Source organism: Salvia hispanica, unplaced genomic scaffold, assembly GCF_023119035.1.
Source record: "Salvia hispanica cultivar TCC Black 2014 unplaced genomic scaffold, UniMelb_Shisp_WGS_1.0 HiC_scaffold_1235, whole genome shotgun sequence".
Lineage (NCBI taxonomy): Eukaryota > Viridiplantae > Streptophyta > Magnoliopsida > Lamiales > Lamiaceae > Salvia > Salvia hispanica.
In genome coordinates this window covers 1-14,741 of record NW_025951511.1, presented here as the reverse complement: position 1 = coordinate 14,741, position 14,741 = coordinate 1, and the positions used below count along the sequence as shown (strand labels likewise).

The following is a 14,741-nucleotide window of genomic DNA, read 5'->3' as shown; positions in this document are numbered from 1 at the left end:
AAACGAAAAAAAGTTACCATGAAGGATAGTCGGGTATACCTTCAACAATTGGACGGACTTTGAGGAACAATGGCTGTTTTCTCCAAAATTAAGCAGCTTTCTTCACCCAATTTGTAATGCGAATTGATCTTTAAATTCCCATATATTTCGCCCAAATTTCGTTTTGGCGGTGAGTGGGTGATTAGCTCTTTTCAGAAGGGGTAATTTTGTCTGCACAGTCTGACAGTCATTTAAAAGAAAATAAAAAGAACCGTAAAATTGTTAAAAAAGAGTCATATTTCTTGCACACTAAACAGCAGAAACCGCTCACAATTGTGTGGGCCCTACCCAATATATTAGATGAGATTTAATTCTTCCCATTTTGTAAATGGGAAAGTGAACGGGTCCTTAAATTTGTTTAATATTATGTCTTGAGGTGCAAAATGAATTAAGGTTGTTTAATATTATGTCTTGAGGTGCAAAATGAATTAAGGAGTATATATTTATTGAATTGTTATTATATAATATATTTTTCTATTTTTATTTCCGTCGTGCATTGCACGTGGGTTAAAACTAGTTTGTATAATACATCGGATTTATTAATTTAATGCACAAACTTGTAAAATTACTATGTAACTTTAACACAAGACAAAAAAACATTAATATCAACACATAACTATGATAGGACCCCCGACTCACTGCAACGCCTAAGCCCAAGATCGCTCAACAAGTCCAACCCAAGTGAGCCTGGCAGAAACCGAGCAAGGACTCCAACTTGAAGTAAAGCTTGCCATGCAAGTCTTCCTTTTTCTTATTTAATGTATTTAGAGAATCTCTTCTTGGATTTTCTTCTTGATTCTTTTCAGAGTCATAGAGTCGAATCAAGCAGGGACGGGTTGGCAATTTTTGATCCGACGCGAATCCGCACGAAGTTAACCCGACACGAACACGCACGTTTAGGATTTGGGTCCTTATAGGGTCGACCCAATAAGAACCTGAAAATTTTGGATTAGGTTGGGTCGGGTTGGGTTATCCGTTAAAAAACATAATAATTATTTTGATTATTACTATTAATTAAAATAATATATTAAATTTAATTTTAATTATTTTTATTAATTTAAAAAATATTATAATTTTAATTTTATTAGTAAAAATATGATTAATACTATTATTAATTATTTTTTATGATAAAAAAATATTAATGCATATTTAAATTTTATTAAAAAATAATTATTTTAACTTTATTAGTTAGATTATTTTAATATACTTTAATTTTTTTATTTGGATTTAAAATTTATTTAAATTAATTATTTTAATTTTGTAATATCTTATTTTATCGTGTAATATCAAATTTTAATTATATAATATTATATGTCGGTCGTTATCGTATAACGTTTATATTGTGTAGTAACTTACTATCATTAAAAGATGAGCGATATTTTTTTGGATCACACGAAATCCGCACGAATCTGACACGATCGATATTTTTTTGGATGACACGAAATTCGCACGAATCCGACACGAATCTGTTTGGGTTGAATCTGATAAGAACACGATAATTTGGGTTGGGTTGGGTTGAGACCCGATAAGATTGGGTCGATATTGGGTTGACCCGATAGCGACCCAATCCACACGATTTGTCAGCCCTAAGCAGGGTCCTGCATCCTATAGATACTAGGTTCCATTAGAGGTCAAAGCATCGAGAAATATAAAATAAAATATCCAATTCTAGAAACCTATTTTCTCAAACCTAGTTGTTGCGTGCAATTAGTCTTGAGAGTAAGAATAAAGTAGATACATAATGAGATAATAAAGTACTCCATCCGTTCATCTATGGCTGATTCGTATGCCTTTTTGGATTGTTCCACTATAACTGAGTCTTTTTGGCATACATTTCTTCTATCTTACTTTATTCTCTCTTCGTCTCTCTACCTTTTTCCTTTCTATTATGTTCTCCCTTTTATTTAACTCACTTAAAACAAATTTTCATAAATCCCATGCTGAAAAGAAACTCTTTTACTATAGAGAGTGTTAGAGTTTGTATACTAGAAATCACGTTTCGAGTGATTGAATATGTAAAACTCTTATTTTATTTTCCAAGGAATAAAACAGATTATTTTTGTCATAATGTTGTTATGTTTTACATCTAATAGATGTTAATGCATGTTTAAATGTATAAGTTAACTTAACAAAGTCTAAGTCTTTGTTTTAGTAGACCGGTTGTGGGCGGCGTCCACTTTAAGGTAACACGGTCAGTCCTAAACAAAGAAAAAGAAGAATTTCACAACCTAGATGGAATTAGACTATCCATCGTGAAAGGTTGCAATGGCAGTCCGCATATTTCTAAGCCTTACTGAAATAAGATGACATTGGTGTGGTAAAGCACTGCACGAATCTAACAGCAAGACTTGTCTTTATGCTATCTACTGAAAGGCGAGGTCTTGATCAATATTTATTTCTTAATCAATATATAGTGGTGATTAATATCTAGCGGTGCTAGGATTGCTATTATGTTTGCTATTATGTTGAATTGTGCGCGAGGTGAGTCTCGTTTGATAATGTCCTCAAGAGGAGCGCGAAACAAAGTTTTATTATTCGGAACCTAGCTAGTTGGAGTTTGATCACTCATGAATAATAAATAAGCGTTTCATGCTAAGTCCACTCTTTGGAATTAATAAGAAGTTAATTAATTAAGTCCATAGCAGACATTAATTAATTAATGGACATTTTTATCTTAAGCGCGGGAAATGAAAGTTAAAACGGGAAACCCGGATTACTTATAATTTCGGATTTGGATGGAGAGATTCAATATTACTTCTGTAGTGGCTGCTCGTAATATTCCAATTAAAGCTTATATTAAATTGTTAGGTTCAATTTAATTAGTAAAAAGTAAATTGGATGAGCCCATATCCAAAACCTTCCATAGATCCATGTCTGGGCCTAAAAGGAACTTAATATAAATAGGAGAATAAAAGAGACATAAATCATAAGTTTCTACAACAAAATTTTCGTCCCCCTCTACTAAGAGGAGTTCGAAATTCTCTCCAAATTGGAAAAGGATTTCTTCTGTCTTCTTTATTTAAGTCCTAGGATTCCGGTGAGATCAGTCCACACTGATATTGGAGTACAGTTCGGGAACCCTGAGAGAAGATCCGTGGTCTAGTATTCAAAGCGTCACGTGGAAAAGTAGCTAGCCATCATCAATTCTTTGGAGAATTAATTAGGTATTGTTTCTGCTCCGTAGAAAAGCATGTTTTAGGTTTCAATATTCTTAAAGCATGATTAATTCAAGTTATGAGCATGATACATGTGAGAATTACGCGAATAGATTTTGTCTAAATAATCTGCTAAATAGATCTGATTATTATGTGATTTAATTGTTTGATTAATAATTATTAAATTATGATAACTCGACGCACGCTTCCGCTGCCAGTTCCTTCAGAGAGACGGAAGGAGTAGTAGTTTCTCAGTCCTATCATAAATGTGATATTTCCAAAATTAACTAAATTAAAGTATTATTAGTGGAAAATGGGTCTCACCTCAACAGAGAGAAGAGATTCCAAATTTTTAAAGTGCTATTCTTGTGTGACCAACTAAAAAAGAAATAGTACATAATCTTGTGGGACAGAGGGAGTATAATATGAATTTTCACGTGACAGGCCATTAGATCATTCAAATTTAATAGCTATGAATTGGTTGTAGTTAGCAGTTAGCAAATCAATGACGTATCCAGATGAGGTCGACCGACTCACCATCGGTCAATAACGACCAAAAAACCCATTAGAGCATCCGCAATGGTGCTTAGGCCAGCCATAGGCCAGCCATTCTCTCCCCTGCCACGTCAGCAACACTAAAAAAACCACCTTGCCACATCGGATTTAGGCCGGCCATAGGCCGGCCGCAATAAAAATAATTCAAATATATATACTACATTTACGGAATTAAATTTACGATTAAAATACGGAATTAAATTTACGACACACATATACGGGAAAAATAATCCATTCCATTAAAAAAAAAAAAAAGTACAAAGATTTTAAAAAAAAGTACATGATTTTTTTTTTTTTTTTTTTTTTTTTAAAGGACGCTATAAACACCCGAGCCCCGCCACTCTCTACTCCTCATCGCCGTCGCCGTCGTCCTCGTCGTCGCCGCCGCCGCCTCCACCCGTGGTATCTGAGCCCACGTCGGAACCCCCAGCCCGTGACCTCGCGATCTCTAAATCAGCACGCATGCTCTCGAGCATCTCGTAAAGAAACCTCTTCTCCGGTGGGGTCGGTGGCGTTCTTCCGCTCGGAAGACTGTAACATCGAGCCCGCGTTTGGTTACGTGAATGGAGAGTGTACTCGAGTGGGGGCGAGTTTATAAGGAGGGCGGAAGGGAAGCTGGACCTACATGGGGCGATAGAGGGGATCCGGCCCTCGCATCCCGTTGCGCCCGCTTCTGTCCAACCGGGCGGGGCGACCGGTAAATGAAGGAGGGGGATGGAAACTCCTCAGCATCAGGGGGGAGGTCGTAGGATCATATTTGCTACTGCCGCTGTGGTCGCCGCTATAGTTAAGTCGCTGCTTCTTCGGCCAGCCGGCGTCGCGCCCCGCCGGGAACTTCTCCGAGTCCTTCAGCAACAAGAAGCACTCCCGGAAGGTGAAGCTCCATATACTTCCCCTCCAAGAGGCCGACTCGCAGCTATCCTCGAGGTACGTCGTCCTCGATCCTGCCCGCCGAGTGACGGGCGTTAGCGGCTAAATTCGCAAAAGCGGCCCACCGCGGCCTGGTGCGCTCCCAGCCCCTTCCGGGCCTCCGTTCTTGAAGTCCTTCCCGTGCGGGCGGTGCTCTTCAGGAGCTCGATCTTCGCCCACATGTTGACGGACCACGGTTGTTCGCACCGCGGATCGCCGCACACCTCCAACCACCCTTGGCCACCGGCGTACTCATCCTCCGTCCACTTCTCGGCCGGTGCGCGGCCGCGATGACTCGCCGACCGCCTTCTTCCCCCTCCCTCGTCTTTTCTTGGCGCGCGGCGTCGGCAGGAACGGAGTATCATCGTCCCGAGATCGATCCCCATATCATGCAATGACAGAAGGTCATCGCAGGAACTCGTCTCCACGGTCGCGTGTGAGACGAAGCCGTCAAAAATCAAGCGAGGGCCGATATACGCGTCCCCCTCCCGGTGACCTCGCCTCCCCCGGCATCCGGGATGCATACACGTGCGGCATCCCCCCGGCATCCCCACTGCCACATCATCCCCATCATCGCTGCTGCCAGTGGGCATACCCCACCCGGCGCTGGCCGCCGCCGCCGCATCCCCACGGCATACCCCCGCATACCCACGCCGATCCGCTCCGAATCGCCCTCGCCGTTGCAATGTTCGGCTGCCGATCGGCTAGCGCGACGAATCGGCTAGCCGGTCGCATACCATTGCGGATGCTCTTAGTTTTGGTCTATAAGTTGATTTCGACCTACAGTGTGCGAGCAAAGAAGAGTGCGGACGTGGCGTCTGGTGCCTATTTAGGTGTATAACAAAAGAGAAAATCAGAGATAAGCAATTGGTGTTGGCCGAAGAATGCTGGAATAAAATGAAGCTGAGACGTTCGAAGGAAAAGAAGAAAAAGACGAGAAGATGGTTTAGACTTAGGAGTAGGGAACGTGGGTCCCACATACTTGCACCATAAAAAACATAGTACTCCTCCGTTCCATAGCAGTGGAGATATTTTTTTTCGGCACGGAAATTAAGAAAAATTGTATTAAGTGAATTAAGTAAACGAAAAATAAAGTAGGAAATGAAAAAAGTAGAGAGATAAGAGATAATAAAGTAAGTGAGACGAAATGTGTTGACTTTTACTAAAAAGAGAAATGACTCCACTACTATGAACATACCAAAATGACAAATGATTCCATTACTATGAACGTAGGGAGTATCACTAGGGACATAAAAATTGAAACGCAATTACTAGCGTTTGGAAATTATTAATAATCCATAATTTAGGACGCAAAAGCGTCCCTAAGTTGGTGGAAAATTATTTTAATCTTTACGACGCTTTTATTTGTGTCATCTAATTTTAGTTGAGACAACAATAAGGAAGACACTATATGAAGTGTTGATGGCATAATTAGACATACAAACTAGCGTCCTTAACAGCATTAAAAATATCCTTATTTGATTTTTTTTAGTGTTATGATGAACCGTTTATAAAAAAAGAAATTTCGCCTGTAATTACACTTATCAGTGATGGCATATGTCAAATTTTAATACTACAAATTATACTATGCAATTTCATTATTCACCTATTATCAACTAAAATGACGGGATTATCACACTAGACTTTTGAAATTTAAATTTAAATAATTTTATGTAAAAAAAATTTATCTATGTGAACTATTAATAATTTCATAAAAGTTAATTAGGTATATAAAATATTAAAATTGTTATTTAATTTAATAAGTTTTTTTAAAATTTGATTAACTTCTAATTTTCGTAATTTTTTTCTCCATATTATTTGTACCTTAACTTTAAAACTTTGTAAGTTACATAAAAAACAAATATTTGTTATGTGAGGAAGTAGGATACCATATTTGGATTATCAAGCAAGAAAATGAGAGTTTACAACTATTCACGAAGCATAGTTTGGTTACTTTTTGTGGATGATATTGCGCTAACATTTGGAAGAGGCGGTGAAGAGGAGGCATCAAAGTCGAAATACGATAACAATATTCTTTATTGTGTTCGACCCACGAATTCTATATTCTGGATCCGTCATTGTAGCAAATACGGAGTAGTTAGCAGGGGATCACGCCACTATACATATAAATGTCAAATTTCTTTGTTTGTGACAATATGCACATGTTGTATTAAATTGACTTAGGGAGTGTTAAGTAAGATGCATTATGGAGTAAGATTAATTTAATCCCGGCCCAACGGTTTTGTATCTTGGTGTTGGGGGGAGATTGGAAAAAGAGGTCCACGCTTAACAATCTTGGTCCGTCTCAATAATGTCTACATTTCTCATTTGACATTTCTCAACTATTCACAGGTATATTAACCCTAAATTTGAGATTAATTTAGAAGTATTTCCATAAGATATGTGTAATTTTTAAATAAAATAGTTTTATTTAAACCAGTAGCTATAAGTGTTTTCAACGTTTTAATAAAATTAAACAAATATATTCATAATTTTTAAGTACTAAAATATCATTTTACATGTAACCTCCTACTAAATACATTTCGCTAATTCTCTCTTAGCAACATAGGAGTTAAAACGAATATTCCATCAACAAGCAGGACCCATACTTATTTAGTCTTGGAAGTCTTGGTTTTGATTCATCACGACACAATATTGTTGCTGCTAGTGTGCTCATAAAAAATTGTGATGAGTGGTGTTTTCCAAGGTTACTTTGAAAAGGTAATTTAGTCTTGATGGTGACTTGATGCCACTGTTTTTTTATGTTTGATGGTGACTTGATAATTACTACAATCTTAAATCACGGTTAAAATAATTAAATAAATGTTCAATATATAGCTCAAAATATGAAGAGTAACAATCCAGCATGAGGAATTTTCCTCTTCACAATTGTAATACACAAAATACAATCGTTAACAATTTACTTAACTCTCTGATCCTTAGGCATTCCTAGGTGGAGTTACAAGCCCAAATCCAAATGGGAAAGAGGATCATAATGAGCATCTCCAAGATTCATAGGAAGTTGATCTACAGATTTGAACCAAGTCCTTGCAAGCTTCCCACTGAATCCATAGTCACCAAACAGCACATCAGCCACCCCTTGCCCTTCACTGCCCGGAAGCCACGCCGCCACCAAGGCATCTATTTGCTTAATGTAGGGTTCCAGCACAACTGGCCGCCGGAGACAACCACCACCACACATTTCATTGATCCACACACGTTCTTTATGGTGCTTGGACCAGGCTCTGCTATGGTTAGGTTAGTCTGTCCCCAAACATCTCTGCATAGGGGACCTCCCCTACTACAACGATGGCGTGGGAGAATCCTCCACTCTTCACAAAGCTTGCATCTGGATTCTCCGAGAACACCACCTGTGTCAAAGGGTCCACCGTCTTCTTGATGGCAGCCAGGATTGTAGTTCCTGTAAACACAATTACATAGTTAGACCAACATATATATTTGTGTGCATGTTTTGAAATCTCAATAGGTTTGTATTGCGCTTTGTGATCATTGCATCCCTAAACCTTAAACATACACCCAACTTACCTTCTGTGAGGTCGTTTCCATGAACACCCTGCCACTCAATAGTCCAGCCTCCACATTGGAATCCTAAGTTATCAGCATGAGAACCGGCAACTAGAATTTTTGGTGCTTTCTTCGGAAGGGAAGCAATGGACTCTTTGGGCTCTTGCCATTCTTCAACAAGACAAGTGTTTTTCTTACAAGCTTCCCTTGCAAGCTCCTATGTTCCTGTAATGATAAAAAACGCTTCATTAAAGGCAGAAAAAGGAACTACTTTGGAGCTGTGATGAATATATATGAGCTAATAAAAAACAAACCTGGCTTCCAAGGTGTTTTGCTAGGGAGGGATCGGCTAGGGGATCCTCAAATAGGCCCATGACGAACTTCACCCTTAGTATTCTACGGACAGCATCATCGATCCTGGTCATGTTGATCGCATTACTTTTCACAAGCGAGGTCAGACTGTTGATGAACTCTTGGAAATTCTCAGGTACCATAATCTGCATGAGATCAAGAAACATGTAAGATCAGGTTGACTGTGTTTGAAATGGAGGGTCTTCTTCGTTTCATGGTTTGGATGTAAACTAACCATGTCGATTCCAGCAAGAACACCGGCCTGAACAGAATAAGTGTAGTTCTGGTGAGGTGGACTCGTGATCCTATCAATGCCCTCCCAATCTGATATAACAAAGCCCTACAAAGAGCAATGGCAATTGATGATTAGAAATCATTTCATCATGATTCTAGGAGAAGTTGATCAGATTCAAATGTTAGTACTTACCGAAATTTTAGTTTGTCCTTGAGGAAGCCATTGATGAGATTGCGGTTAGCATGCATCTTCTTGCCATTCCAGCTCGAGTAAGAGACCATAACTGTGGAAACCCTTTACTGACAGAATCATGGTAGGCAGGCATGTGAATGCTGAACAGTCCTTTGAGTCAATGACAGTGTTGTTTTCGTCTAATCCCCTCGTCGTGCCTCCATCTCCCAGAAATGCTTGGCACAAGCTGCAACTTTTTCCCTATGAAAAGATGATCCAAGTTTGGTCAGTTCATTATTTTTTCTTTTTAATTTTGACTCTGCCTATTAAACTGATCCTATAATTGGCAGATCAAGCTTCTTGGTCAAGTTTTCACAATAGAAGGACATAATAATTTATTCACTAAGTTCAACTGCTTTGACATCATGAGAGCCAGTTGTTTTCAAAGTGTGGAAAGTGAATGATGAAAGAATTTCATACATCACATTCATTCAGCTACCGTAACTGATGCTAACAAATTTTGGCATGTAATAACGTAACACACATTATTCAATTGATTAGAAAATGGCAAAAGACAAAACAGTAGAAAAATATCAGGACAGACCATGTGAATTAGATCAAAGCAAAAACCTAACTCCCAAACAGATTTTCTTCTTGGAAATAAAAAACATATGTAGTATTGATTAAAATACTATGAGAAAAGGAAACTTACTTTCCAGCAACAAATGGAACGCCCTTCTGAGAGTTAGCTGGGAGATCACCCTGCAAACCGGGGATGATCTCGGTCATGTTCTGAACAATCGTGTGATCCTCGCTGTAGCTCTCGTAGCAACGGCCCCATCTTGGATCCGGCAGACCTATTAAGTTACAAATGACCACACATCAGTAAACGCGAAGAAGTTAAACAGAAACAGTGGAAAAAGAGGGGTGAAACTCGCTTACAGCTATGCAGGGTGAGAAGGCGTATTGAATTCCGGTGGCCCTAACTTCTAGTGCAGTAGCTGCTCCAATCCTCTTTACAAGTTGTTTATCCCTATTTGCAGTTACCAACAATTAGTGATGTAGAAAAAACTAAATCTTGAACTGTACAATCGTCTCAACATTTTTGTTTATCAATACAGTTCAATCATAGTTCGAAAATGGCATAGATCCAAATCCTAGTATGTTATACATTTGAGTCTTAATGAGTCAAATATGGCATAATCAAACAGTAAGATGAAAATATCACATTCCCTAGATTTAATTGCCATTTTTACTGAGATGAAAAGTACTCCTACTTTGAACACATCAAACTTTTTGTAAATTCCTACCAAAGACCAAAGTAACTAAATTGAACTAAACTGTTTTAGATAAGACAAAGATGATATTTCAACTAATGACACAATGAAGTGGAGAAAATTGAGTGACAATAATTACTTTAATTGAAATTACGCAAAGCACGCTAGCCTTTTTCCAAGAGACACACATAAATTGAAAGTCATATTGAACAAGTTATCCATCAAAGACTTTTCACCAAAAACACACAATCTCACACACAAAGACAAAGCACTTGTATCTATCTATCTATCTATGTATCTATATATGTATACCTGGTGACACCAAGGCCAACATTGTGAGGAAAATGGTAGCTTTATAGACATTGTTGTTGCCATGAACCGCATCAATCCCATAAATCATAGGTATCCCAAGCCGAGTTGAAAGAGACCCCTTTTGAATATTATTCACCATTTCCATCCAATCTGCAGCAGAAGCCTTGGGCGCAGGAACACTTCCTCCACCACTCAACACACTCCCTGGACAACAAAAAATTTTAAAAATATAAAGAACTCTTTTCAATGTTGCATAAAAATGAGGCAAATAAAGATGGGATCTTGAGGAATATCAAAATGCATCATTATACCTATGAAATACTGCTTCATAACATCAGGGGTGGCTACTTTCCTTTCAATTTGTGTCATTTGCCCAATCTTCTCTTCAGAGTCATTCTTTTCATCAAATCTTTGATTCTTGTATTCAAGGGCTGTTTGGGGTCTTTGTATTTGAGATACTCTGCTTCAGAAACAGCAGCCCACAAACAAAGAAACACCAAAAACACCCTCATTTTGTTCATTCCCAAAGCTGCTGCTGCTGCTGCTGCTTTCATTGAAACGAATCAAAACTCACATTAGCATATAAACAATACATTAACTAAAACTGCTAGAAAAGAACTAAACTTACAAGAACAGAGTAGTTTAGAATGTGTGAGAGCTGAGCTATATTTTCTGACGGAAGTGTATCTATGACTGTATATATAGAGAGGGTTTGGGGATGGGGTAGGGGTGTGGGGTTGGATTACTTTTGGAGATTCGGCACGCTGCACGTTGTGGATAGAAAAATGTACGTGGTATAGTGCTTACGATTTAGCATTGAAAATTAATTGAAGAACATGAAGAGCTTTGTCTAACTTTGGATAGGACAATTAATTGAGATCCACCATTACTTTTATGGTATATGCGACTTTTTTTATGGATGATTTACAATAGATTTCACCGGATTATATAAATATTTATAATACAATAGTTTACGGATCAGTTATAATAATTACACGTCAGTATATGTTACAATTTAAATAATGTTATTCTAGTGATATATAAAAAATAAACAAAATATCTAGAAATCTTATAAAGTGATACATTTCAAATTTATACAATCATACTAAGATATTTCATTACTATAATATATTCCCTTTGATTTTAAATTGGTGTACATATATAATTTTGACAGTATAATTGAAGACTAATAACTAATAAAGAAAAAAAATTAAATAAAACAAATTTCAACAAATGGGACATTTAGTATTTATCATTTAAATTTAAAATAATGTGGGATAAATAAAAAATGATATTTTATTTATGAGTTTATACACAATTAACCTTACTAGAAATTGAGATTACGGTATCTCTCCACCACTATTTACATCAACCATCAATGGATCTCTTACTCAAGAGAAAACACTTACTCCATAAATCATCTATTCACTTAATTATTCATCAGTCTCCCTACTTCATTATCTATTTATTTTTTATATTAAGTTATTCATTATGAAATTTATTTAAATTATTTTATATTTAATTAAAATATGAGATTCATTAAATCCACATTATAACAAGATATAACAAAAAAAAAGAATAATAAAATATAATAAAATAAGAAAAATATAATAAAAATCAAAATTAGAAACAAAATGTTCGGTTTGACTTTTGAGGCTTGAAACCACAAACTCTAGGATTTATCTGAGGCACAAAATTAGAAACAAAATGTTCGGTCTCATTAGTTTTGTGTTATAATCAAATAAATTCATATAGTATAAAGAAATAATAACTTAGGTGTAAAATCAATTGTCCCACGTCAAAATCACAAGAAATATTAGAGTTGATAACATATCTATAAAAGAATCAATTGTACATCGAAATAACATACTCTTTTAATTTTCACTAATTCACAAATCCGACATAAGAATGGAAAAGATTATGAAATTATAGTTTAATTTTATTTTAAAATTAGAATTTTCAAAATAAATAAAATCACTTTTTCATAATTACCCCCACCGGAGCAACTTGTCGGGAGGTGACCCTGCTTACGCTACTCCTCCCCTCCTCTTCTTCGAGTGAGATGAGCTTGAGTCTTTTGGCTATCATCGCGCATTTGCTTAATATTTCACTATTTTTTCCTGTTCATAATCATTTACAAGTCTATAGATGGATGTCATAAATTTCTTTTTCGATCCATCCATCATTTATTTTTTAAAAATTTAATTAGTAAGTTTCATATTACACAAATTTATTTTACTTATATTCTATTATAAAATTAATATATAAAATAACATTTATATTACAATTTTTCATATTTTCTATATCAAAAAAAATAATCCTCCTATTTGTTATGTTCTTCCCCAAAATTAAACAACTTCCTCCTTTTCTGTATTTTAATTATATTTATTAATTTTAATACCACTTCCGATGCAAACTAAAACAATTTTGAATTGGTTTCAGTACAATTTACCAAAAATATTAATTCACCGAAATGTGTTCTGACATTTTTTATTCTGTATCCTTTTACGCGTTTCAAGGTGAGATTGAGCTCATTTACAGACAACTGGACAGTACTGATTGGAAAGTGGGACCGATGAGATTGCAACGGATCTTTTTGTTTGAGATTTCAACTTAATTGATGTTTAATGGAGTATTGAATTAATAAATTTGTGTTTAATGATTGCTTCATTAGATTCTTTAATTGGAATAGTTATACGTTATCACTAAATTCAAAAATTGCGGACCGTTGCCAAATGGAACTATGCCATTGTTGACTTCTTTAGTGCAACGACGTGATTAAGATCTATAAAAATTAATTGTCACAAAGTCACCAAATTTGATAAATTGCTTGTTATTCCTGAAATTTTAGAAAAAATTAATTAATATTCTACTCCATTTGGCTCATTCTGAGGAGTAGATCTGTAAAAATTATGGCAATTTGTCAAAAGGCCGTCAAATTTGATAAATTGCTTGTTAATCCTGTAATTTTAAAAAAAAATTTAATTAATTATAATATTCTATTTATTTTATTCTAATTAATACATTTTCATTTTTAAATATCTCACTCTAATTTACATCCTTTTCAAAAATGGAATATAATAATCTCTGCTTATTCTTTATCATATTATGTTCTTTTGAATGTAATGAAGATAATATTATTTTACTAATAATTTTTAATTGTCTCATTATTTATATTTGGAGAAATTGCGTATGATAGAAGCTAAAATTCATAGTTTTTTTTTTACAAATTTGTATATTACAAAAGTCACTAATTTTTTAATATGAAAAATATAAAATATAAATTAAAATAAAGTATTTTAACTTAATATTTCCTCAAAATTCAAAATTAGACCGTTTCGATGGTCAAGCAGAGCATAAGTACATTTCAATTGATTCATAATCCCCCGGTCAAGGGAATTCACTAGGGTTGCGAGTGTAGGGACTCGATACTCGAGATGACTATGGTCATCGGACTCCCTTTCCCGTCAATAAAATACCTCAACCAACTACACTTGATACTAGTATAGAGAAGCAAGGGTCGATCCCATAAAGAGGGAAAAGGACGTGAGTAAGAGTTAAGAGGACTTTGGGGAAAGGGTTGGTTGTTGCCATGCAATTTTGGGGTTTAGAACTTTAACTACTGACTCAAAGGGGCACGAACTAATCTAACAACTAGACCAGGAAAGGAAAAAAATGATGCAGAAATTACGATGAAATAAAGATCGAGAAAAGAATGAAAAATTTAACAACTAAATTTATTAGACCTAGTGAAGCGATTTTCAAAAACAACTAAACAAAAGGGAGCATGCGGGGGTGACCATTCTCCCAAACAAATAGTACGGAAAGAAAAGCTGCAACAACATAATCTGACTCTTAACGAATAACGACCTTCATCTTCTCCAACAATATGAACATAAACATGTAAAGAAACAGAGCATGTTGAATCGAACGATGAACCTACGATTAAACGGGAATTTAGAACATATCTATTATCACCAGACGGGGGTAAAAAAGAGAAACGGAAACTAAACATCATATCCATGTAGAATTCACGATCCAACGTCGATACTTCATCCACTCGATCCAAGCCATCAAGCAAACAACAACAAATCCCCATTCGATTACTCCGATCTAGACAATTCAACGCAATTCACTTCAACCAAAAGATCAAGTGCGAAAAGCATCCAAAGTAAATAAACAAGATCAACGCAAATCGGAAGCAGAAAAAAA

At 36.1% G+C, this 14,741-nt stretch overlaps 1 pseudogene; it reads right to left on the bottom strand.

The window, feature by feature from the left end:
• Window positions 1-7,464: 7,464 nt before the first annotated feature.
• LOC125198140 lies at window positions 7,465-11,252 on the bottom strand (annotated as a pseudogene).
• Window positions 11,253-14,741: the final 3,489 nt, after the last annotated feature.